Below are 27,864 nucleotides of genomic sequence, written 5' to 3' on the forward strand. Positions count from 1 at the left end.
GGGGAAAGAATTGAAATATTTGTTGAATTATTTGCATGAGGATACTTACATCTCTAAAAGATAAAAATGTTACAGACGTGAAACTTGGTGTTTAGAATCTCCTTTAAAAATAAGGGGTGAAAATAAGTAAGGAAGGAGTTGAATTCTGTTTAAGAGGATACTTACATCTCAGAAACACATATATTTTGTTTTTGGAAAGGACATTTAAAGGGAGAGGGGGTGGGAAAAAGGGAAAAAGAAGTTGAATTCATTTTATGGGGATACTTATATCTCAAAAAGTGAAGATGTTACAGGCGTGAAATTTGGTACTGTATTTTAAATCTTTAAAAATAAAGAGACATGTCCATTTTTGTTTTTGGAAAATCCACTTAAGGGGTTGAAAAGAATTGAAAATGTGGGTGAATTTTGAAAATGAGTACCGGAAAAACTTAACATGTTATGGACAAGAAACATGGTATTACCAGGCGAGTTGACCGTGTGGTTAGGAGTGCACGGCTGTGAGCTTGCATCCGGGAGATAGTGGGTTCGAATCCCACTGTCGGCGGCTCTGAAGATGGTTTTCCGTGGTTTCCCATTTTCACATCAGGCAAATGCTGGGGCTGTACCTTAATTAAGGCTATGGCTGCTTCCTTCCCATTCCTAGGCCTTTCCTATTCCATCATCGCCATAAGACCTATCTGTGTCGGTGCGACCTAAAAGCAAAATATCAAAATAGCAAAAAAACTTGGTACTTTGAAAGGCCTTTAAAAATACAGGAACACGTACTTTTTGTTTTCGAAAAAGGCACTTAACGGAGGGTGAAAAGAATTGAAAAGAAAGTGAATAATTTTTTATGAGGGTGCTTATATCTCACAAACTGATGATGTTACAGATGCGAAAATTAGCATTTGGAATCTCCTTTAAAAGTAAAGGAACATGTATTCTTTTCATTTTCAGAAAATGGGAATACAGCCTATCTCAAAAACTTAAAATGTTATGATGTGGTGATGGATATTTGGAATCTACTTGAAAAATAAACCCTTTTTTTTTTCGAACATGGTTTACAAAGAGTTTCTGGGGTAAATGAAACTGAATTTCTCGGTGAATGTTTATACATTAGGGATTTTCAGATTATGTTTTAGTACAGTACCGAGGAACGATTACTATTGTTATTTTATGAAATCCACGCGAGCGAAGCCACGGGTAACTGCCAGTCTTACTATATTAGACTTTATTTTACACTTGTTAGTTTTAGAACTCCTTTATTTCCTCCAGATCTGTACAGTTACTGAACCTAATGATCTCTATAGAGAAAATAGAAATACAAATGGAAAAAATCAAAATGAAACACAAAAACAAAAAAAACAATGGCAACCTACCAAACAATGCAATATAAGGTTAACGGCATTTCCAAACTACTTCCTAGGTGTGTGGTCACACATGTTACCCTATCTCTCCTGAACTAACATAACACCTCTCGTGTATGCCAGGACCTCCTCCACAGGAACACATGCGCTCATCACCTCTCTTCCGCTCTCACTGTTAACCAGTAGTGCGGAAGACCTCCATTCTCCTGCCCTGAGTCGAATGATATTCTTCACCTTTCATGCATCAGGATTTCCCACTACCTAGTTCATTGTCTCTCTCCACGTGACACTCCTGAGATTTAGATTTAAATGCAGCTGTACATCTACTCCTAATTTTGCTCAAAAACATACATGAATTTCCCGTACACTTCCATTCTGTCACTAACCACTTTAAAAGATCATCTCTATTACACGGTTGAACAATCAACTTCAACTGCTGCTCAGTCATAAATATACATCTCTCTTCAACCGTTTCCTGACATACTGTCAATAAATGAAAATCCTCTTCCTCATCACTACATAATATACATATCATATTTACTTTTAACTTAGTCCAACCTCTATTCATATAATTCCTAAAATCCACCATATTAAGCCTCTCCTCATCATCCTGTTCACATTTGCCACTTTCAAATTCAATACCCGATTTACCTGCATAAATATCTTTAGGGTAGCTCTCTTCCTGCATATGGCGACCATCTCTTGTTCTGCAATATCTCATGCCCTCTTAATCACATGTTTCCAATAAACACCAATTCTCCTCTCCCATTCAGTATTATAATACTCACCTAAACCCATTGAAAGATAAGAATTTCATTATGGTCCGTATTGAACTAGGATCACAATTAAAATTAATAAAATTATGTAATGGTTCCACCTTTTCAATACATGTAAACTTAGTAATGTAAAGTTACATCGCTAGTTGATCATAAACAGTACCAGTTTCGACCACAAATTCAGGGTCATCATCAGCTGATCACTTAAAAAAAGAGAGAAAAAACAATGCTCAGATAAATAACCAGCAATGTAGAAGATAGAGTTTTTTCACCAGACATAAGTTTGTGTGGAGCAGTATAACACATGTGACTGTAGCACTATGTTTAAAAGTTTTTAAAATCTTGAAGAGAAGAAATATAAATAGCTTGAAGATCAGTATTGTAATCGCATGTTTGATGTATGAAGATGTAGATGATTAGTCTCGAAATGCAAAACAGTGTGACAGTGTGCTGCACTCGCAGCACACAATGGCAACCCCATAACAATCTTGCTGAACTTACTCCCTATCTGCTCTAATATCCCACACTCTTTCTCCACCCCACCCCACCCCCCGCCCCCCCGCCCCCCCACCCCCAAAGCTCAGAAGCTTACAGCATTATATTCTTCACCACTGCGTTAAACACCATTCTTTTGTATATCATGATCTACACCACAAAATTTATTTTCCAATATCCTAATTACTAAGAGTACAGCTTGGCCTTCCCATCTGGCTCACATAATTTGCTCAACCCAACTACCATTTCTACTTATCATCACCCCCGATACTCAACCTTATTTACTACCTCTATTCCTTCCCCATTTATTGTCTACTTCTTCCCCAATTATTTCTAGTTCCCTTTCCTACAGATGATCACCTTTGTCTTGTTACTGTTGATTTTCAATGACCATTTCTACGCAAAACTGCAAAACTCATTCAAGCTCTTTTTCAGGCCCCCAGCTGTCAACGTCAACAATAACACATCATCAGCAAAAATCAACCCTGGAATTTCTTGTAACCCTACAACTGGACAGGCCCAATTCCCCTCTCCATGGCCATTGAATAAATCATTAATAAACAATAGGAAAAGGATTGGCAATAATTTACACCCCTGTTTCAGCCCAACTTTCGATTCAATCAATTCACTAACCACCGTCTCCTCTACCCTAATGCTACAATAGACTTTTTCATATTTGCTTTTAATCACTCTTCTCATCTTCTCCCCAACCTATATCCTTCCCACTCTTTCAAACAAGGCCTCCCTGCTCACTGTATCGAATGCCTTCTGAAAGTCTATAGCTGCTATAAACACTTTGGAACCTTATTTTCTCATATATTTATCTATTTTTGTTCACACAATCATTAAATTATGTGACGTCCTTCTCCCTTTTCTAAAGCCACCCTGGAATATTGATAAAATAGAATAGTGTTCTGCCCACTTCCTGAAACTATTAGCCAAAATACCTGTGTACACCTTGCTCAGGGTTATGCCTCTATAGTTGCTGGGGTTGGCACTATCTCCTTTGTTTTTATAGATAGGACATATGTTTCCCTTCTGCCATCCTTTTGGGAATTTCACCCCTTTGAATACCATGTTTAGAAATGTTACCAAACTCTCCCTCATCTGTCTATTTTTTGCTACTTTCTTCCAATAAATTTTTTTTATCCCATTTTCCCCTCCCACAGTCCTGCTCTTTAATTTACTTATCACTTCCACCACCTCCTCACCTGCTTTCTTTTACCCTACACTTGACTACCCTTCTCTAACCCACTTTCAATCTCATAATCTCCTTCTGTCCTTACCCACCTTTCTTCTCTCCTAATACTTCCTGGAAGTAGTTCACCCATGTTCCATACTCAATTTTAAGTTTTGCAGCTATACTTGAACGCCTGTTAATTTTATAAACTCTCACACATACCTTGTCTCCTTCCCTGTTTTTGCACTCTCTGTTTATTGTTTCTGTTTGGGCCTTCTGCCATGCCTTTTTCCTCTCTACTACACCGAGCTCGATAGCTGCAGTCGCTCAAGTGCGGCCAGTATCTAGTATTCGGGAGATAGTAGGTTTGAACCCCACTGTCGGCAGCCCTGAAAATGGTTTTCCGTGGTTTCCCATTTTCACACCAGGCAAATGCTGGGGCTGTTCCTTAATTAAGGCCACGGCTGCTTCCTTCCCACTCCTAGCCCTTCCCTGTCCCATCGTCGCCATACGACCTATCTGTGTCGGTGCGACGTAAAGCAACTAGCCTCTCTACTAGCTTTAAAAAAAATTATTTTCTCAAACTTAAACCCCTCCCTCCATGATTCCAGTACTCACCTAGAGCTCTCATCACTAACTTTCTCTTCTCCTTACAATCTTTATCGTACCATCTCTCTCCCTCTTCACTAATTGTCTACCTGCATGCTTTTTCTACAGCCACTCTCCTAGTAGGATATTCCAGTAACTCTGAAGCCCTATCAATATTATTGCCCTTTACTGCTACATCAATCCGTATCCTAATAATCAGAAATTCTGTATCTTCAAGGTAGTTGTTCAAATTTGATTTGCCCTCTTTTGTCCCAATATACTTGGGAACTCTGTGACCTTTTTCCTTCCCCCCCCTCTTTCTAATCTCCTCTCCTATTCATGATTACATATACCAAGGATTGATGGTGATTCCATCCAAACAATCACCTCAATCCTGCTTATTCTATCTAACATATCTTCTGAAATTATCAAATCAATAACACTTCCTCCCTCATTGGTAATATATGTCATTTTTCCTTCCCTATTGCCTTTAAACCACACATTCGGAATGTACAAGTTGCTCAGCCCACATAATTCTAGCAACTTCTGGCCATAGACATTCCTCCTTTTATCTTCACTTCTCCTACATCACATCTTTACTCCCGTCTTCTCTTTACCATACTCTGGGCTGAAGCTCCCTATTCTCACATTCCAATCCTCTAACAAAATCCATCCTCTTCGTACTTCCCACTAATCATACGTATTTCCTCCATTGATCCTTCGGAAAAATATCATTTGCACATATTGAGCCCCTCGGTGGTTTGTATATAAGACCCAAGCACATCTTCATCTCTCCTCCCGCCAACTTAAACCTAACCCACATTACCTCTTCCATCTCATTCTCTATTTCTACAGTTCAATCACTTAACTCTCCATTAACTAATAACGATATACCCTCCTTCCCTGCATCTTCTTCATATTCCTTATCATGAATCCCTTCCATCTTAAATTTTTTCCTTCTTCAAGCCATGTCTCTAGGAGGGCAACCATATCGAAACTCTCCACCATCTGACCTACTTCTACATTACCCAGCTTGCGTACTACCCTTTAATATTTACAAAGCCTATCTTCCAGCCCAGTTACCTGCTACTCTCTTTTGACCTCTCTTTCTTACCCTTATTTCTATTTACATCTGCTGTATTAGTTGTTTTGCTTCTAGTTCTCTGCGTTCCTTCTCTTTCCTCACTGCTCTCTTCTTTTCGGATCTTAGCAAATCCTTTGACCCCTGTCTCCTTCTGCTCTTTGCTTTTCTTACCCCACAAATCCTTCTGACTTAAACTTCTAGCCCTGTTCATTACATATCTCCAGCTTCTCTCCTCCCCCACCACCACAGCACTCGCCAGTGTCGCTCTGCTTCTCCCACCTCTCGCCACATGTTGATCAGCCTCTTCCTCTCCCCTCTGGTCTTCTCTGCTGACTCTCCTCTCCTCTCACTGGACTTTACTTCTCTCCTCACCATCAGTCATTCTCCCGTCATCACCAGCCGGACCCTCCTCATCTCTTCTTATGCCTCCTGCTACCATTTACATAACACTCTGTCCATTTCCCACAACTTATTAATCGACCATTCTCTTGAACATCTTCTGTTCCCCACCACCAACTGTTGGCCTCTAATGAATGCTCTCAGCCCTTGTTGCCTCGCTCGCTTCACATATGTCTCTGCTCGCTTCACTGCCTATACCCTGCTCATTCATATCTCCTCTTCCTTTCGGTTCCCTGCATTCCTTAGAACAATGATAGTGAGGAGAGGAGTGAAGTCCATTGTGAGGAGAGGAGAGTCAACAGAAAAGACCAAAGGGGAGAGGAAGAGGCTGATCAATGTGTAGCGAGAGGTGGGGACAGCAGAGCAACACCAGTGAGTCCTGTGGTGGTGACAGACAGGGTAGATATTAATGTAAGCTTAATTGGCCTGCCACCTTTCTCTTTCACTTTTCCCACTCTCTGGACCTCATCAGTATCCACCTCACTAAAATTTATCTTCATCCTTTTCTGTATCATACCAAGCTCGATAGCTGCAGTCGCTTAAGTGCGGCCAGTGTCCAGTAATCGGGAGATAGTAGGTTCGAAGCCCACTGTCGGCAGCCCTGAAAATGGTTTTCCGTGGTTTCCCATTTTCACACCAGGAAAATGCTGGGGCTGTACCTTAATTAAGGCCATGGCGGCTTCCTTCCCACTCCTAACCCTTTCCTGTCCCATCGTCGCCATAAGACCTATCTGTGTCGGTGCGACGTAAAGCAATTAGCAAAAAAAAAAAAAAAAATTCGGTATCATCTCAACCACCTTACAAACCAGTGTCACATTATCCTCTTTTGCAGCTTCTTCTATTCCATATATAAAAACATTCTTCTTCCTTCATTCCTAGTTCCCATCCACAACTTCTCTCTTTAGTTTCGCCACCTCCCCCTCCAACAACTGAACTTTCTTTTGCATTTTTTCCATCTCTCCCTTGTTACTCTATACCTTTTCTTTTATCTCTTCCACCTCCTTTGTAACGCACTGCCTTAAGTCCTTTAGTTCCTTGGAATGATCTCTTATAATTTCCTTTAATTGATCTATCTGACATGCCTCCCTCACCATGTCTTATCGCCTCAATCTCTTCCCACCCCAGGGCATTTACTGGACCAGACCCTGGGTTTATCTCCACACCCCCTATTATAAGCAGTGCTACAATTACCACTGCCACCAGCAACCCTGCCATCTTCCCTGATTTCTCTCCCTTCATCCTTATACAGAATTCTGTTTTCTTCTTCCTCCTGCACTGCCAACTTCCAATCCTCACTTGATAAAGGTCCAACGTAATCCCCATACTTCAGCACTCATTCAGCACATCCACTCACACTGCTTACTCAATCGAGACTGCACTTGTTAGTTCCTCTCCATTACATACAGAATACAAATTCATTGATAATGAACTGTATGTAGTATGTCTGGAAAATACGTATAAAAGTTGAATAATAACTTTATTTGACAATTATTCAGGTAATACAATATGGTCTCCTTCAAAGTACTCTCCCTGAGACAAGATGCACTTCTGCCAACGCGGTTTCCACTGTTGATAACATTGTTGAAAGTCTTCAGTTGTGATGCTGTTCAGTTGCCATGTCGTTTCTCCCTTGATGGCTTCCACATCACCCAAGTGCCGCCCCCGAAGCACCATTTTGCATTTCGGGAACAGGAAGAAGTCACAAGGGGCTAAATCGGGTGAATAAGGTGGGTGGTCTGTCACGGTGATTGAGCTTCGGGCCAAAAACTCACGCACAACGAGCGACGTGTGAGCGGGCGCATTGTCGTGATGAAGGATCCACCTGCCCCCTTGTGCCAAATCCGGTTGAACTTGGGCCACACGAGCTCTGAGACTTGATGTTGATGCGCTGTTCCTCAATCAGAGAGAGCTCCATACCGACGGCAGGTGAAAACAGGTAACTTTCAACAAGCAGCCGCACACTGCTACTGACACGCAGAGCTCTCCGACTCGAACTGAGCGTTGAGAAGATTGGCGACAACAGCAGTGCCACCTGGCGGCGCCTCCACGATAAGTGATACGTCACCCCGACGGATTTATACGTATTTTCCGGACACACTACGTAAGATCAACAAGGAAAATCCATTTGCTACAATAAGCATTAATACCAATCTTATTGGGATAATTTAAAATACTCTTGCATTTTTCCATTAAATTCTAAATGTTTACAATACAGACAGTTTATTTATGCCAACATCAGCAAAGAGGCTTGAAACCTGCACTCAAACTAGCTAAGAAATAAGTATACTGTAAGATGTGAATATGAAGCTCTATATAACATTGGTCCAGTTAACTACAATGGATAAAATTAGAAATTAAGTTATTCAACACTAAGTACATATAGAAACTGTCTAAAAATCATGTCAAGAAATGCCAAGGAAAGCTTGAAGGAGTAGCCTATAAGAGATACACCAAGAAAGAAATGAGTAGCCAAATTAAGAGGACCTCAAAAAATGAGGGTAAAAAAAGCAATAGATACAACAGGAAGAAATCTACCTGGATAGAAAAATGTGGAGAGCATTCAATTACTACACAGAGGATCTAGATTTGAATTCAGTTTATGGTGATGATAACAATGATCATGATCAATTAAAAAAATAGTTCATACCTGTCTTAATTACCACAGGTCCCAATATATGACATTCTGGTATAGCATTAATAATGTCATCTACATCCAGATATTTATTAAATTCCTCCTGAATGAGCAATGGACTGGGATCACTCTCCACAAACTCTTCCACTTTCTCTTCTCGATCTTGTGGCCACAGGTATTTAAAGGTGGCATAATGCTAGAAAGGAAAATCATAATATGAAAACTGATAATGCTGATTTTCAACTGAAAAACTTATTAAAGGTGTAGTGTTAAAATATGTTAGAATTTTACAGATAAATACTTTCTGAACATAATTAGAAATATGAGGTGAACTAATCAGTATACAATATTTTGAGAACCACATGGGAAAAACATGAGAAGTGAAGGGACTTCTCTTTGGAGCCAGATACAAGATTCAGAAACTGAAATTCAATCTTATACACAGCATCTATCCATTATCAATCCTTGGATTGGTCTGATTCAGTCCTCCAATTGATCTCACCGTACTCTACCCCACCCCACTCTTCCAGTCAACCTACCAAATCTTAATACTACAGACTGCCCCACCCTCCAAATTCAATCTGTCAGTCTGTCGTAGCATGGGCGCCCGCAAGGGGGGGCAAGGGGGGGGCACTTGCCCCCCCTGGAATTCTAATAAGGTTGATGTTCAATTGTTTAATATCATACCAGATTATACAGACAGTCATCTAAACATCTGTTATAACCGGAAATTTCTGTAAACAATTTAATGTTGCTGACGTTATATTGGTTTTTATATTTAAGAAAAATATTCTAATAATGTCATACAATAGGCTACTAATGGAAATATTGCTTCAGTTTCCAATGTGGTTACACCTACCCTAGTTTTACGTACCGTATGTTTCCATTACACTAATCATCATCACGAGTGCCGACTAACTACTTTTGCCACCCCTCATACGGTACCTTAGGAATTTGTCCTCGGCAGTGACCATAAGGGAAAGCACGTTCTGGAGATATTTTTATACATTACCACACCTCTAGCGAAGTTCAACCCCCTAAACCAAGGTCGTGTTTGCTGACTGGTAAGACATTAGTCCAGTAAGGTCGTGCTTACAAAGCGGATTATTTATTGTGCTCTCGCCTAATTTTACGCCGTTTCATCTTACCGCAATCTTTGTTCGTGCTGCGAAATTCTGTATATTGTTATTTTTAAGGCGTGCAATAATATGGTGGTTAATTTCTTGTGAACAAAGTGACGATTGCTATAAGAGAATGGCAGCCTGCCATTGTTGTCGTACAGTAGGTTCTTAACTTGTACTGTTAAATCATCTACAATCGAATCATTGTATAATAGTTCAGTGATTCTGGGATGTTTGTGTTGTTATCAAAGTGGCTATTAGAGTGAGAAGTGATTTAGTAATTTTTATCTATTTGATTTAACGGTTATAAGTTATTGTGAATACAATCAAACGATTTAGCGACTTTTATGCATTAGAAATGGATATAAGACGGTTTTTCAGAAAGGCTAAACTTAGTAACTTAAGTGAAGGGGCTGGAAGTTCTGAGGAAATAAGTGTGTCAAGTGACAGTGTTGAGCAGAACAAAGAGTGCAGTGTTCGCAAACTGGAATCTAAACTTAGTAACTTAAGTGAAGGGGCTGCAAGTTCAGAGGAAATAAGTGCATCAAGTGACAGTGTTGAACAGAACAAAGAGTGCAGTGTTTGCGAACTGGAATCTTCACAAGATATAGAACAATGCTGTGATAAAGTGGAACTGCAAGGGGGGATTATTAACGAAGTATTTCTGAAAGATGAAAGTGACAGAAGACATTGGCATGTTCTTAATGCAGGAAAATATATGTGACACTCTTAAGTATGAATTATTGTTAAAACCATGGGTCCTATAAGTAACCTACGATTTTAAAGGTGATTTGCGAGCTGGAACCAGCCGCGCTTTCAGACACCAGTGGTTGAAGGATTATTCTACGTGGCTCTGCTATTCTCGTGAACTGAAGGGTGCTTTATGCCGAACGTGTGTTCTGTTTAAGCCGAACGTTAAAAGAGGTCTTCAAGGTTCATTCATTACGAAACCTTCCACAAAATATAAGGACTTCAATGCCAGCGCCACAGACCATATAAAATCAAACTGGCATAGAGAATCATCAGAAAAGGCGAAAAACTTTGTGGACGTCTACGAAGGAAGGCAACTCACGGTGGCTGATCAAATAAATAGTAGTCTCCACCATCAGATTGAACAAAATAGAAAGAAGCTGGAACCAATTTTGTCAACTATCATTTTCTGTGGCACCCATGATATATCACTTCGAGGGAAAACTTCAGACAGCGGAATTTTCCATGATTTATTGGAATTCCATCTGGAGGCGGGAGATGCTCAACTACAAGAACATCTCTCAAATTCTGCAAAAAATTCCAAGTACACTTCTCATCGAATTCAAAATGAAATTATAAGATTTTGTGAACAGGAATTACGAGAGATACTGGTTACGGAAGCAAATTCATGCAATGCTTTCTCTGTTATTGCTGACGAGACAGCTGACATATCTGGAACCGAGCAGCTGTCTATTGGAATTCGGTTCGTCAAGAATACATCTAGTTATGATTTGAAATTATGTGAAGAATTCCTTGGGTTTCAGCCTTTGGAAAAAATGAATGCCAAGTCAATCGCAAATTCAATTTTGAATTTTTTAACAAGCTCTGGTCTGGATTTAACCAAACTATGTGGTCAAGGATACGACGGTTGTGCTACTACGGCAGGACGTGAAGGTGGAGTTGCAAAATTAATACAAGATAGGTATCAAAAGGCTATTTTCTGTCACTGTGCTAGTCATAAACTTAACCTGGTAATAAACGACCTCAATGAACTCTCTGTTGTGAATAAAGAGGCAGGTACCATCAAGGAAATAATTAACTTTTTTCGTGAAAGTCCACTCCGAAGAAAGCAGATCTGTAACTTGCCTCTTTTCTGTGAAACACGATGGTCCTCAAAGACAAAAGCATTAGGCTCTTTTCAGAAAACTTTTCCAGTATCATGAAGGCTCTCAAAAATATTTCTAACTGCCGAAGTTTCAATTCCAAGACTCGACAACGTGCACATAATCTTCACTGTTCAGCATCGAACTCGGCCTTTACTGTTGCAATTCACGTAATGGCAAAATACAGTGGCATTTTAGAACCCGTAACAAACTCCCTTCAAGCGGAAGGACTGGAGCTCTTCAAAGTTAGAGAACATATCTTGTTACTACTGGACCTTTTTAAAAAGCAACGATCAGATGCAATTACCCACTTTCAAAGAATAATGGTAGATGCTGAGGACACAGCTTCTAATAGTGGATTTGAAATAATGATCCCTCGCCTCACTGCCAAGCAGCGTCACAGGACGAACCACAATGAAACTATGGCCGAGGACTATTACAGAGTTTCAATCTACATTCCCTACATGGACTCACTGATACAGTCTCTAGAGTCGCGTTTTGGAGAACAAAACAAAACAATACTGATGCTGTATTCTCTCCATCCTTGTGTCATGAAGACATTAAGAAAGGAAGATTTTTTACATTCCATGAAAGTTGTTTCTAATATCTACAAAATAGACAGGTTAATGGTGGACGCAGAGTTGTGGTATGATGTGTGGCAAACCAAGGACTGTAAACCAGATATGAATTTCCTGGAACTTTTAAAAGAAAGTAAGGATTTTTACCCAAGCATAGGTGTTGTTTTAGAAATTTGTATATCCCTGCCCGCGACAACGTGCACAGCGGAGAGGAGTTTCAGCACGCTTCGTAGAGTGAAATCTTGGCTTAGATCAACAATGACAAACGATCGACTTAGTGGGCTTTGCGTGCTGTCTTTGCACCGTGAAAGAATAGCCGAGGACAAACAGAAGTTTATTAAAAACGTTCTTACACGATTTTCCAGAGAAGCTCCTAGAAGAATGCAACTTCTCTTACCCGCTTCTGTTGTTTAGGGATATATTACTTTAAAAAAGTAATTTAAACTATTAATCAGATTTAAGCGTGGTTTAAAAAAAGTAATTTAAACTATTAATCAGATTTTAGCGTGGTTTACATCCATTTTAATAAAAATGATGGATAATATTTGTCATGTGATAGATATGTTTTGATTGAATGAATTTGTATGCTGGAAATCGTATTACGAAACTAAGCCTTCATATTTCTAAAGTTGCTAAATCAGTACAGATTTTTGATTCGTACTTTTTTTTCTCATTTAAAGTAGACAGAACATTTGCGTAGCTAGTGCTTTTTATCACTGCCGTGAAACTAAGTGTGTGAGGAAATAAAATGAACATTACAAATTTTGTCATTCCGTACAAGTGTTTCATTATTCTAACAAGAGCACTGCAAGATATTCATGATTGGCTGTGAAGAAGAGGAAAAACGTGATGATCCACTGTAACGGTGAGTACAAAACTAGATTTTTTTTAAACATTTGGGAATATTATTTTTAAGTAACTGACAAATTATCCCATTGTGTGTGCTATTCGAATAATTAGCCAGGATGAGTGACTTGGTATTATCTCAAAATATATCCATTTGTTTAGAAAATCCGATGGTGCGTCCACACCAAGATGTTTTCGTTAACTTTGTTAATAAACATTGTTAATGAACAATGTTCATGAACATTTCCGTGTGTTAATAAACAAAATAACGTGTTCATTAACTTTTCGAGCATGTTGCTAAACAAAATTTCTTTAACTTTTGTGAATGAAACTTTTCTTTAACATTTCGTGTTTTTGTTAACATTTCGGTTCGCACATGCGCAAAGACACAATTAGAACACGCAAATTCGGAGCGCGGAATACTCAAAATTGAATCGATTCACCATACAAATATGTAAGTGAAGTGTAGGAGTCACCAGTTGTTACGAATCTTAAAAGTTCTACCTAGCCTAACATTAATAGAGATGGCATTCCAATAATTTGTATAATTTCTTGCAATTTCAGGCCCGATTACTGTCAACAGGAACTGAAAGTCATGTGGGGACATTCTCAGAAAATTTTGAAAGCCTGCTGCATCATGAATTAAAAGTTCTTTTTTTAAAATTTGCTATTTGCTTTAAGTGCCGGCCCCGTGGTATAGGGGTAGCGTGCCTGCATCTTACCCGGAGGTCCCGGGTTCGATTCCCGGCCAGGCCAGGGATTTTTAAATGGATCTGAGGGCTGGTTCGAGGTCCACTCAGCCTACGTGATTAGAATTGAGGAGCTATCTGACGGTGAGATAGCGGCCCTGGTCTAGAAAGCCAAGAATAACGGCCGAGAGGATTCGTCGTGCTGACCACACGACACCTCACAATCTGCAGGCCTTTGGGCTGAGCAGCGGTCGCTTGGTAGGCCAAGGCCCTTCAAGGGCTGTAGTGCCATGAGGTTTGGTTTGGTATTTGCTTTAAGTCGCACCGACACAGATAGTTCTTATTACGACGAATGGACAGGAAAGGCTTAGGAATGGAGAGAAAGCGGTCGTGGCCTTAAGGCACAGCCCCAGCATTTGCCTGGTTTGAAAATGGGAAACCACGGAAAACCATCTTCAGGGCTGCTGGCAGTGGGGTTCGAACCCACTACCTCCCGGATGCGACCTCACAGCTGCGCGCTCCTAACCGCACGGCCAACTCGCCCAGTAATTAAAAGTTCTGACATAAGTGTCCTCTCCAAACTTAATTCTAAACGCTTTACCAATATTTTTCTTTGCCACACTGTGCGTCTGCGCTTTTCTCTAATTGCACTAGTTAAAATAATGAAAGCGGCAGCTGTAGGTATTTTCTTCTTCCTGACCCTATCTATTGTAACCTCACAAACAGTTTTTGGTGTGGACACAATGTTAAAGAAGTTTGTTAACAAAAGTTTATTGACATATTGAGAAATGTTTTTGTTAACATTGTTTACTAACTTTGTTTCGTCAACATTGTTTATTAACTTTGGTGTGGACTAACCATAGTTAACATTACCATTTTAAGAATTGCTTGATTTCTAATTTTTGGAAATACGAACTGATCATTATATCATTTGTAACCATTTTAAGAACTCAACCTTTTGATAATGAATAACAGAAGAGGAAACACAAAATTTTGTGGTCAAAATCTCTGAACTAAAGGCTAAATATCCATTCATTCCGGCCATAAAGTAGCCAACGGTTTCAGAGCAGCAAAGCGCTGCAACGAAAATGGGTGGGGGTGGGGCTGCTTGCGCATCATCGTCATCTAGGTAGGTAATGAAATGAAATAATTTATCTTCTTTATAACAGGAAAGTTGATCTAGAAAAGTGTTAATGTGCCCCCCCCCCCCCCCTGGAAAATATCCTGCGGGCGCCCATGTGTCGTAGTGAACCAGGCTATTCCATGGTCATCTAGGTCATCACACACATCACCTCACCATGATTTAGATAAGCACATGTGAATGTTACTTCCTGCCTTCTGAGATGATACCGTGCACCTTAACCCTGTGCGGGTGAAAACTGTTTATGTCTGCACACAGACAAAAAATATGGCAGATATGTCATCATCGGCTGTAACTCAATCCGAGCATATATAACTTCTCCCTGCATAAAGTGAGAAGTTCAACTCAGTTTATGGATGTGTTTGCTGTGACTAAACAGACCAATCTTGGCATAAAACATATGCCCACACAAATTGCACTGACTGGATGCAGGAGGGAGAGGATGTAATTGATGAAGCTTTTTTGCTTTTCGCTTGGCCTCTTGATGTCTGCGGCATTCTCTGTCAAACAAGTTGACAGCAGTGGATGTAGTGTTCTGCCACAGTGAACGGTTCACAACACATTCTTCCCATGCCTGTATATTTATACCAGTTGTCTTCATGATGTGTTTCAGCTGGTCCTTAAAATACTTAAGAGGGGCTCCATGAGGTCTACTACCGGAGCAAAGTTCACCATAAAAAATTTGGCAGGGAAGCCTGATATCACTCACAGGGTGAACATGGCCAAACCACCTCAGTTGGTGAGCGATTATTGTTGTCTCAGTGCTATTTAACTGCGCTTTGTCGAGAACTGCAGTGTTGATCACATAGTCCTCCCCCTTTAATTTCAATATGTATCTCATTTTCTGTTGGTGGAAGCACTCAAGATTTTGATATCATGGTGATAGAGTGTCCAAGTTTCACAGTTTCAAGTGGAAATGACAACAGCTTTGTACACTATGAGTTTGGTATGAAGTTCTAGGTCATCATTCGTGAAGACTCTGTGCATTAACCATCCAAATGCTGCATGAGCAGCTGCAATTCTTTCATCAACATCTCATTTGCAGGTACACCGTTTAGACAAGATGTTTCAACCTGCTCCAGTGTTGTGACTAAGATGGAGGTACTGAACTCAGGAAGAGTTAATCCTAGGGCAGTTGTGCAAGTACCATGGTTTTTTTCACATTAATGGCAAGACCAAAGCGATCACATGCAGTTTTAAAGCAGATGACTGACTGTTTTAGTTCTGCAGGTGTTAGAGCAGGAGATGTGGTGTCATTGGCATACTGCAGTTCTGTCACCCGGGTAACCGGAGTACGTCTTTGTGAGCAAAGTCTTGCCACATTGAAAAGGCCTCCATCATAATGAAATTTAATCTCCATGCCTAAGTTGTTTGCAGATGATTCATGCAGCATGGCAGCATTGTACAGTGCAAAGAGTGTAGGAGCAAGCACACAGCCTTGTTACAATCCATGTGATTGGGAACTAATATGATGCTAAGTTACCATGGAGAACCTGTCCAGACATGCCATCATGAAGAGCTTGACCCAATTTCACATAACGTTCAGGAGATCCAAAATGTCTCAATAATTTCCACATAGCAGATTTTAGTACTGAATCAAAGGATTTTCCACATCATAGAAAACTAAATACAGAGGCTGCTGTTGCTCACTGCATTTTTCCTGGAGTTGTCTAGCACAGAAGTCATATCTGTTGTGCCTCTGGTGGTTTGGAAACCACGCTAAGACTGAGGCAAAATCCCCTCTCCTGAGTCCGTTTTGCCGTTGGGCCAAAACACAGATGATGGTTTCAACGTGTCATTTCCTACACTGAGAGGACCATCACCCCACCCAAAGGGGCTCATCCACCCGAATCCTTTGGCACCTATGGGGGCTCGAGTTATTTACTGCTGCTCCACACTCCGTGTTAGCAGTTTTTACAGCTGGCTGCCAAGCCAGCTAACCATCCTCCTTTCCCATTCCTGACTTGGGACTGGACAATGGTGGAGTTATATGTCAAATTAAAATGTCGAAACATACACTAGCTATAAACATGCATATATACACAATATAAATTTAGCTTGAACATTGGATGTATACCATTGCAGAGGTGCATAGGAAATTATAAATAAATTGTGGTAGCATGTTAGTGCATAAAGGCTATAAAAGTCATTCCATAAAAAATGAAGCCCATGTATCAGTAAGAATTGGAGGTGTCCAAACTTTCATTCTACATCTTCTAGTTGGAGGTACTGCCTGTTGTTTCTCTTTGTCTCCCTGAATTACTGTTTCCTGTTGAAGTATGTTAAATCTTGGTATAAAATAGTGAAAAGTACTCTACAGGCTCAGTTGCTATGTCAAAAGGTTAGGGTAATATTGGCTTTTGATTTATATAATGTATCAGAATGGTAATCAAAGCCTGCCTGGTGGCCATGATCATTAAGGTGCTGAAGTCTAAACGATCTGACACCGAGGTTAGCCGGTCTGAGTCCCGTTGGTCGAAAAAATTTTCACCACCAAAATGTTGGCCGGCAGGGTAGGGGAGGTGGTGGTATACAATTTCTAATCATTAGATTGCCTGCCAAAAGCCTGGATTAAATTTCAAACCTCTCAGCAGTGCTCATATGGAGTGAGGGCATATGACGCTGTTGATGGTGATTTGTCCATTGGATGGGGACGATAAGCCTTGAGCAGACCCCTTGGTGCTATTCGACAGGAGTAGGCTATGTGCCGACACCGGGTTTCACCCTGTCTCTACTATCATATATCACGTCATTCATTTCATCTCATTAACTCCTCTGATGAGGTTGATGTCAGGAAGGGCATCCAGTCATTAAAAAACCCGCCATGACAGATTCATCTCACCTCATACCCGACCCCATAGGGAAACGGGACAAGGGTTGGACAAACATCAGAATGGTAGTTGAAGTTCGTGGTGAAGTACGTCAGAAATTTCGGTATTAAAAATTGTAAAATGTACTCTACAGGTTTGGTTGCTATGTGGAACAGTGAGGGTAAAATTGTTTTTGATTTATAAACACAATGGTAGTCAAAGGTCTAAATTACTCAGATTAGCCCATTTATCAGCTGTTTCGTTCTATGTAGCACATGAGTCGTGGTCATGATAAAGACCTTGATTCCCATAGGGAAAACGAAATATTTGTCCCAAATGAGTAAATTTATAAAATCAATATGAAAGGTCAGTTATTGGACATTATAAATTTTCCAGCTAACTCATTCCCGGTTGTCAGCATTTCAACCCTGTGTGCTAAGTTGGGATCATCAGTTGGTAAATAGCACACCCACGAAGATGCATGGCTTGTGCATACCATGGAGGCCACTGCGTAGGCTACTTGGAGTCACCGGCAGTGCCAGTACACTATGAGAGACTTTGTCTCATAACCAAAAACTGATGCCTGCCCTGGCCATCAGATTATACAGATGTTGATTACCATTAGGAAAACCGAAATATTTGTCCTGAATGAGTAAATTTATAATACCAATATGAAAGGTCCGTTATTGGACATTATAAATTTTCCAGCTAACTCAATCCTGGTTGCCACCGTTTTGTTCCCTGCTCCCATGTGCTAATTTGGGCTCATCAGTTGGTAAATAGCACACCCACCAAGATACATGGCTATGGCATACCATGGAGGCCACTGCATAGGCTACTTCGAGCCACTGGCAGTGCCAATGCACTATAAGAGACTTTGTCTCATTACCAAGAATTGATGCCTGCCTGGCCATCAGATGATATAGATGTTGATTCCCATAGGGAAACCAAAATATTTGTCCCAAATGAGTAAATTTATAATACCAATATGAAAGGTCCATTATTGGACATTATAAATTTTCCAGCTAACTCATTCCTGGTTGCCAGCGTTTCACCCCAGTGTGCTAAGTTGGGTTCATCAGTTGGTAAATAGCACACTCACCAAAACGCATGTCTAGTGCATAACGTGTGGTTCATGCGCACATGAACGTATGATTTGTTGGCAATTTTCACTATTTTCGGTACCTCTCCTACTTGTCTGTATTTATGTTATAGATGTTGCTCTTACCTTAATTGCTTCAGGTTTGGTTACTTTTCATTGATTTATTATACTAAGTTCCCTTCAATGTGCAATCATGTCACAGGTTGTACGAACACTGCTTGCCTATTTTCTTTCTCTGGCTCCGTTGACTTGCATCATTTCTTCTTGCCTGTTGTTTGGTTACATCACCTTGACATGACTGTTTGTGTCACTGGCAACTTCATTTCCAGTTGGTACCGAGAATGTATTCTTACGCGTCTTTCTACTTTTTCATTGGTCATTTCTGTTATTTGCCTTTTGCCTTTGTTATATTATTAATTGGAAATTATTAATATCCTTTCTGGACTTCCTATCTCTCATTATTTGCATTTATTGATAAGGTTTTTTATGTACTATCTAGTAATTGCTACCATTAGTCTTACAGCACTACTTTATGTCAGATCTGGAACCTTCTGCAGTGCTTCTTAAGGACTACCCCTCAGGATTCGGCTCCTCACTCTCAACGAGCAGCTTACTTCTTGTCCAGGCTGATATTTTCGCCGCGCGCACTGGAGGCGGCATTTTGTCAACATGCATTTCACTTCGCCTTGCTTGGGGCCGTTGACCTGGGCTTTGCTCACCTGTTTGAACTAAAGCCTGTCAAGTCGAGCACTTTTGACATTCCTGCAGCAGGCCTGTCCGGCACTTCTATTCTCTTACTGAATTCTACTAATGCAGCCTGGACTTTGCATTCTGCATGAACTTGTGCATTAATCTTATGAATATTTTGATCTATGTTTTTGTCAGCATGTCTGTTTCTGGAAGATGACATTTTTGCTCAACTGGTTTGCCTTCGAAAGATTTGTCTATAGCACTGCAGTGTTGGACTATTTATTTTCCAATTTAATGTTTGGCAATCATTTCTTTCAATTGTTATCTCCCCAGTGGAGAGTTTAGTACTGCAAAGTCTTGTTTCAAGTTCTGTTATCAAATTTAGAGTCTTTGTTAATCTATTGGTTTTGGAGACCATTTTTTCAACTTTGTCATTTTTTTATGCTTTTAATATCTAATCTCGCTATCAGATTTCAATATTGGTCTGGCTTGGACTGGCCTTCAAGTTAATATAATTTTTTTCAGATATTCTGATTTTTGTCAGCTTCAATAAAACACCAGTCTTATTTATATTTACATTTATGTGCACAGCCGGTGGCCGTTTTTGGCTCAAGGACATGTGTACGCTACCTGATTATTAGCCATTGTTCAAATCATTCAAATTGTTTATTGTTCATTTCTCAAATATTCTAATAAATGTTGTGGCTGTTGATCCCTTACTTTTCTCATTTCCTGTAAAACTTTGGAAACCTCTCTGGTCTTTCCTAGTTTTCTCTACCGTGGATGCCACTGCTTAGGCTACTTAGAGCCGCTGGCAGTGCCAATGCACTATGAGAGACTTTGTCTCATTACCAAAAACTGATGCCTATGTCATCTGATAGCCAGGCAAATAGCATAAATATGCATTCATGCAGGCAAGTGCCTAGGGGAGTGAGAGGAATTTTGTGATATATCCTCCCAAAAATGTCTCACTTGTCACTCCCTCCCGTATGGTGTTAGCCACTACATGTGGCAGTCTATTCTTACATCCATAATTACCCTGAAAATTTTATTATTATTATTATTATTATTATTATTATTATTATTATTATTATTATTATTATTATTATTATTTGTATCAATTTGAGAAGGCTCGGCTTGTGCCGGTAACATAATGGGCTGACTCGGCCTAAGCAAGGAGTCACCCTCTTGATTATGAAACTACAGGTACATATATGTACAAATATTTACAACAGAAATAATTACAACATATACATTTATACAATAAATACAAATTATTATTATTATTATTATTATTATTATTATTATTATTATTATTATTATTATTATTATTTTCTCTACATGCCCCTGAACTCAGAGGAACTGGATACCATACAGATTGACTAAATTTATGTTTTTCCGAAATACACATGAAGTGTTGTTTGGATATATATCCATTTTTCATAATCTAGGAAGCAAATAAATCTTGTGACTGATAAAACGTACAGCCATGACCTTACAGTCTTGCTGCATGTTTTCATATTAGTGAACACAACATGTTGGCCAGAATATTGTGTGAAAAGACATATGTAAAACATGTAACTAGAAGCTCTGAAGTCTATTTTGCAATATTTATATTACCAATTGCATAGAAAAGGAGTATGTTATCAATATGCAAACAAGCACACTATTTCACTTTTCTTGGTACTTCATGTGTAGAAAAATGATAATTTTGATAAAATCTTTCAAAGTTAACCACAAAATATATAATCTATGTTAAATATTCAAAAAATATATATTGTTAAGTTATATAAATCAGGAAAATCCAGTATCTCGCTTAAAATGAGCTGTATTTTATGGTCAACACAATGCTTACATGAGTGAAGTTCAAGTGGCACTCTCTGGTAAACATAGGTACTACTTCCGGATGTGGAACGATTTAAATAGTCGTGAAGCGTGAGTTACAAAAAAAGTGGTAAATATTCTTACCAGACAGCGTTACCAGACTAGAAAGAAGACAGTTACGGCCACTTAGGGTATTGCCATCTGAACAGTTTCTATGGCAACTCGAGTGGTAAATATATTTACCAGCAACCTATAAAGGGTTAAGAAAGCTAAAGAGAAAATTACTCTAACCAAAACAAAGAAACACCCATGGTGGAATGACACATGTGAAGAAGCAATTGAGAATAGAAAAGCAGCATACAATAATTGGAACAGTGAAAAAACACAACCCAAATTATCAATATACTTAGAGACAAGAGAGATCAAAAGAGAATATTTAAAGGATCAGTTGAGGGGGGCAGAAGAGAACCATAATAAGAGAGAGTTATACAAGATGTTCAAATGCAGAATCACAGGATATCAAGAAAAAAGCATGGAGAACTGGCACTGAACAACAAAGAAAACTGCTAAACACTAGCAAAACATTTTGAAGAACTTCTGAATTGTCCCAAACCCACAGAGAGATTCCCAAGGACACAACAGATCAACAGAAATGAGAAGACAGAAGCACCAGATGAATTAGAGATCAAGGCATAAGTCATGAAAATGAAGAATGGTAGAACTGCAGGAGAAGATGGAATCATAGCCGAACTACTAAAGGAATTCGGTCCGAAAACAATCAGTGAAATCACGAAGATAATACAAGATATTTGGAAAACTGAAACACTGCCTGAAGATTGGAAGAGTGCAATCATACACCCTCTTCTTAAGAAAGGAGATAGAATGAATGTAGATAACTACAGAGGAGTATCGCTATTATCATCTGCATACAAGATTCTATCAAAGTGCCTGCTAGATAGAGTACAGTTGCAACTGGAATGCACGATAGAAGAATATCAAGCAGGCTTCAGACCTGGAAGATCTTGTGCTGAACAGATACTCAGTCTGAAAACAATTCTGAGATATCAAGCAATGAGAAGCAAAGGGATTGTGTGTACTTCGTAGACTTCTAGAAGGCTTATGATTCTGTAGATAGACAGTCACTGATAAAAGAACTAGAGAAGAGAGGCCTTGATGAGAAGACGACAAACCTCATCAAACAGACACTAACAGACACTAAATCCAAAATAAAATTCATGGAGGAACTATCACATTCATTTGGAATTAGAATGGGAGTAAGACAAGGTGATGGTCTGTCACCTATTCTTTTCAACATAATACTGGACAAAGTGATCAGTGAATGGAAAAAGGAACTGAAAGCATAGGTATTTCACAAACCCATCAGGTTAGGAAAAAAGAACAAGGGAATAGATATCAGTTGTCTAGCATTTGCCGATGATTAAGCAATACTTGCAGATACCATAGAAGCAGGAGCAAAACAAATCAAAATTCTGAAAGAGATGGTTGGGAAAATGGGACTACAGATTTCCTTCAAGAAAACACAATATCTGTCGAACCTGAAAGATGCACCAGAGGAAATTACTACAAAATACGGGAATATCAAGAGGGTTCACACATTCAAGTACCTCAGAGAGATGATATAGGCCAATAGGATGGAGAAACCAGCTTACGAGCAGAGAAGACAAAAGATGATCAGAGCATTTTGGAAGACTGGGAACATCTACAATAAATCATGTCTATCATGTAACACCAAAGTGAGACTTTATAACACCTGAAACATTGTACGCATCTGGAACATTGATCTTGAATCGAAGAGGTGAACTAGAAAACATCAAGAAACTAGAGAGAAGAATTGTCAGAAAAATTCTAGGACCCAAGTGAGCACAAGAAGGATACCGGTTGCGAAGTAGACAGGAGACTGAACAGATATCCAACATAGTACACGACATGACATAACGTCAACTGAAGTTCTATGGTCACATCAAGAGAATGCTGGACAGCCGACTCACTAAACAGATCTTGGAATACACCGAAAGCATAAAAAACATGAAATGGATCACCAAAGTTAGGGAAGACTTGAAGGATGCTGGCATCACAGACTCAGACATACACAACAGATGGATATTCAGACAAAAAGTACGTAAGTGGAAAGTGGGCCAGGAGGTCAAGAAATCGAAGACTGGAACAACTTGGTCTGAAGAAAGGAAGAAAGCACACAGTGAGAAGATGAAAGAAGTATGGCGCCTTAAGAAATCTCATATCAAGTAGACTCTTCACGTGGTCCATTAGTGTCCTATACAAATAAATGAATTAATAATAATAATAATAATAATAATAATAATAATAATAATAATAATAATAATAATCACCATCATCATCATATGGCCCCAGCTACCAAGTGCAGACATTTTAAAATGATAGCATCTGGCTGTTTGGTTGTCAATTTCTATGTTCTATTTTACTCTAGGCCTAACGGACAGCAGAGTAAAGCAAATTTCTTTTGGCATCTATGGCTGAGTTTTAATGAATTTTGTTGGATAAACACTGAATGTGTCACCAGAGACTCTTTTACATGCCAACATCATATGACATGAAGTGTCAAATGGACTTTATTCCACCCTTCAAAAATTCCACTATCTCTGTCAGGTTTTGAACCCGCTATTTTTGGGATCCAGAATCTGGCACTCTACTAATGATCTACAGAAGCAGCTCAGAATAGAGATAAAACAGAAGAAAGCAAAAAGAAGTAACTTGATAATTAAAGGAAATGTAAGAAAATGGTGAGAAGAAAAGTTGGGAAGAATTTACACAAAAGATGGAAATGGATGGATTTGGCAATAAAAGAATACTGTATGAAATGATGTGAACTAATAGGAAAGGAAGAGTTTATACAAAGCTGATGAAAGAGGGTGGTGGAGATTTAATAACACATCCATAAGACATAAAAAGAAGATGAAAGGAGTATTTTGATAAGCTGCTAAATGTGCAAAGGAGATAGTAGTAATATGTGTGATAACTCAACAGTAGAAGATAATACAATGTCAGAGGTGGATTTTTTACTTTTTAAATTTTTTTATAGAATTTGCCTCACATTGCACCGACACAGATAGGTCTTAGGGCGACGATGGAGTAGGAAAGGCTTAGGAATGGGAAGGAAGTGGCCATGGACTTAATTAAGGTACAGCCTGAGCATTTGGCTGGTGTGAAAATGGGAAACCACAGGAATCCATCTTCAGGGCTGCCGACAGTGGGATTTGAACCCACTACTTCCCGGATGTAAGTTCACAGCTGCGCAGCCCTAACTGTACAGCCAAGTTGCCCGGTAGAGAGTGGAATTAATAGGCCTAAACTAAAAATGAGGAAAGTGCCAGGGATAGATGAAATTAGTGTGGAGATTTTAAAGGCTGCTGGACCTGTTGGATGTACAGATTGTTAAAGTACATATGGAAACAGGAACATGTTCCAGAAGACTAGGGAAGGGAATAATAATACCAGTCTTTGAGAAGGGAAACAAAAATATGTGTGATAACTATACAGGCATCACACTTTTAACACAAGTGGCAAAAAATACTAGAAAGGATATTAGATAGGAGAATGAGAAGAAAGGGGTAGAAGGAGAATTGCTAAAGGAGCAGTATGGCTTTAGAAGTGGAAGATATACAGTGGACCTAATCCTCAACATGTGGCAATTAATGGAAAAGAATTGGAAATATGGAAAGGAACTGGTCACGAAATTCATAAATCTGACCAAGCCATATAATAGTGTTTCCAAGGAGAAGGTTTGGGAAACCATGGTCAAAAAGAGTCTGGGTACACAAACTGTAGAAACGGTGCAAGTAATATATTACAACTGCGTTAGCAGCGAACAGACTCCGGTTGGTAAGACGGAATGGTTTAGAAATGAAACTGGACTGACTGTCACCTCCTTTATTTCTAATGGTTATGGACGAATTGTAAAGGAGACAAAGGAAGCACATAGGAATAGGGAGATGAAGTTATTACTATTTGCAGACAATATTGTAGCCCAGGGTATGAACAGCAAAGAAGCGCAAGAACAACCTGATGCACTAAACAAGAAAACTGAAAAAGTATGGTATGAAAATGAGCTCAGAGAAAAGCAAGATCATGGTAATATCAAGAGGAGAAAGTCAAGGTAAAGACATTGTGAAAATTGGTGGTCAAAGCCTTCAATGTGTGGATAGTTTCAAATACCTAGGGAGTGAATTAATGCAGAATACAAGGTTGAGCATGAATAGCAAGAGGATGCAACAGAGCAATGCATTCTACCAGAGTGTAAGAAACATTGTCTGGAGTAAGGAAATACCAAGGGAGTATAAAAAGATAATGTACAAAATGTATTATTCACCCATATTGACTTATGTGGCTGAGACCTGGACAATGACAAGTAGGGAGAGGAATAGAATTCAAGCCAGCAAAATTAAATACTTAAGAAGAAAGTGAAGATAAGGAAAGACACAGTGAGAAACAAAGATGTTAGAAAGAAATCGGAATAGAAAACCTAAATGAAAGAATTGATGGGAATAAACTAAGATGGTTTGGATATATAAAGAGGATGGATGAGAAAAGAATACCAGACAATGGAGATAAAGTTCAAGGGGGAGAGAGAGTGAGAGGCAGAACTAAAACAAGGTGGATCAATTCAATAAAGAGGAGTGCAAGAAGAAGAAACCTGGACAGGGGTGAAATGATGGAAGAGGAATGGTGGAAGGAGAGGGGAAGGTGGAGAATTGCCATAAATGCTCCGGCCCAGCAGCTAGATAAGGGTAAAGGAGGGTGTTTCAATTAGTCTGTGGAGTAAATTCACTAGCTTTGATATTAGGAATTTCGGCTACAGAACACAAATCTTCATCTCGGAATGGGAAGTGAAGTTTCTGATTTCAGTTCCTTTCCCATGTGATATGCTCAGCCTCTTGCCTCTCTTCTTGGTGTAGAAGTTGCCTTCAGTGACCTACGCAAGTTCATTTTAGATGCTGGAAAAATGCTTCAGTACATGAAGTCTCCCTAGAAGACCCTTCATCATCTTCCATATCAGGGAACTTTTTCAAAACTCTTTCAGGGTCCAAAGGAACTTAATCCACATCCCTCAAACCCAACTATTATGTTGGGTGCAGACCTTAGCCCTACAATTGGACCTTTCACCAAGCAGTTTCAGAAGTCAAATGTAAGTGACATCCAAATATAATTGGTCCATTATTGGAAATTATAATTTTCTTACTAACTCATTCTTGGTTACTGCATTTCACCCCAGTGTGCCAATTTGGGCTCATCAGTCAGACCATTTATATTGAAATTATGAGTGTACTCATTCAGGATAAATATTGAAATCTATATCTATATGTAGTCTTGGATGCACCTAAGGCTCTCTCTATATGCCTGCTGTCACATTTGACGACCACTTTACTGGCACCTGGATAATCCGTAAAGTTAGTCGCATCAAAATTAAACACATTATTGGGTGGAATACCTTCTAATGTTTCCTTCAGGTTGTTGAAGAAGTCCCTAAATTGTTTTCTAGTAACAATACATCTTGCTCTCTTGACATTTTCTGCAAGTCTTGATGCAAACTCTTTATTCCATGCCAAGTAGTTCATCCAGTCTCATCCAGATCTATTTTCAGCAAAGTGCTTTTTGACTCTGCTCTTACAGTTTAAATAATCTTACACTATGTCAGTAATATCATTGTGGCAAAGAGAAAATCGCAATTTGGCGCACATCTATGAGCAAATTTTCTTCATCCTGGCTGAGAGCTGTTTGTCAGACATACTTCAAGGGATGTCTACCATGAATCCTGTCATTTAACATGGTGTGAAGTGTTTAGAGGCTGCCTGCATACTCAAGCATCCATCCACACATTACAGGATCTATAGCCTGTTTAAAGTTAAAAATTTCATGATTGTTCCATACTGAATAGAGAAATATACAATATTAAATAGAAGGAAGGATCCACCTTTCGATACTCCGTTGTTAAGTTGAACCAAATAGAGGTTACAACATTTGAAGTGTCATCATCAGCCAATTAACAAAGCAGTGCAAAAATTAAGTCATAAAGTTCTAAAAACAACTAACACAATGATCACAGGCAAAAAATTAACACTATTTTGTGGTGAAGCAATTCCAATTGATGCTCATAACACAATGATCACAGTCAAAAGAGTGAAAAGAACACCACTATTTTGTGCCGAAACAAATCCAGTTGAAATTCATAACTAGGTCTAGTACAATCCTGTTATGCTGCATTCACAAAATTAGTAGTTAATAACAACCTCTTCATCTTCAACAATATAATTTATCAACAAGAAGGTTTGTCTATGGGTTCTCCAGCCTCAGAGATCCTAGCAGAAATATATCTAGACTTTTTAGAACACAATTTCATTGATAACAGTGACAATTTTAAACACATATTATTATGGGCCAGATATGTAGACGACACTTTTGTGACCCTAGATGACAGTGTCATTAATGCAGCATCTACTCTTAAATGCCTCATTAAAATATATCCGCATATTAAATTCACTCTTGAAACAGAATCAAATAAATCAATTAATTTTCTAGATATAACAATAAGCAGATCACCTTCCTCACTATCATATATGATTTATAGAAAACCCACACATACAGCAAATACCATAAAACAAGACTCTTTTCACCCAAAGACACATAAACGTGCCTCGTACAGCAGTATGGTTAAC

This window comes from Anabrus simplex, chromosome 7 (genome assembly GCF_040414725.1).
Source record: "Anabrus simplex isolate iqAnaSimp1 chromosome 7, ASM4041472v1, whole genome shotgun sequence".
In the NCBI taxonomy this organism is placed as follows: domain Eukaryota; kingdom Metazoa; phylum Arthropoda; class Insecta; order Orthoptera; family Tettigoniidae; genus Anabrus; species Anabrus simplex.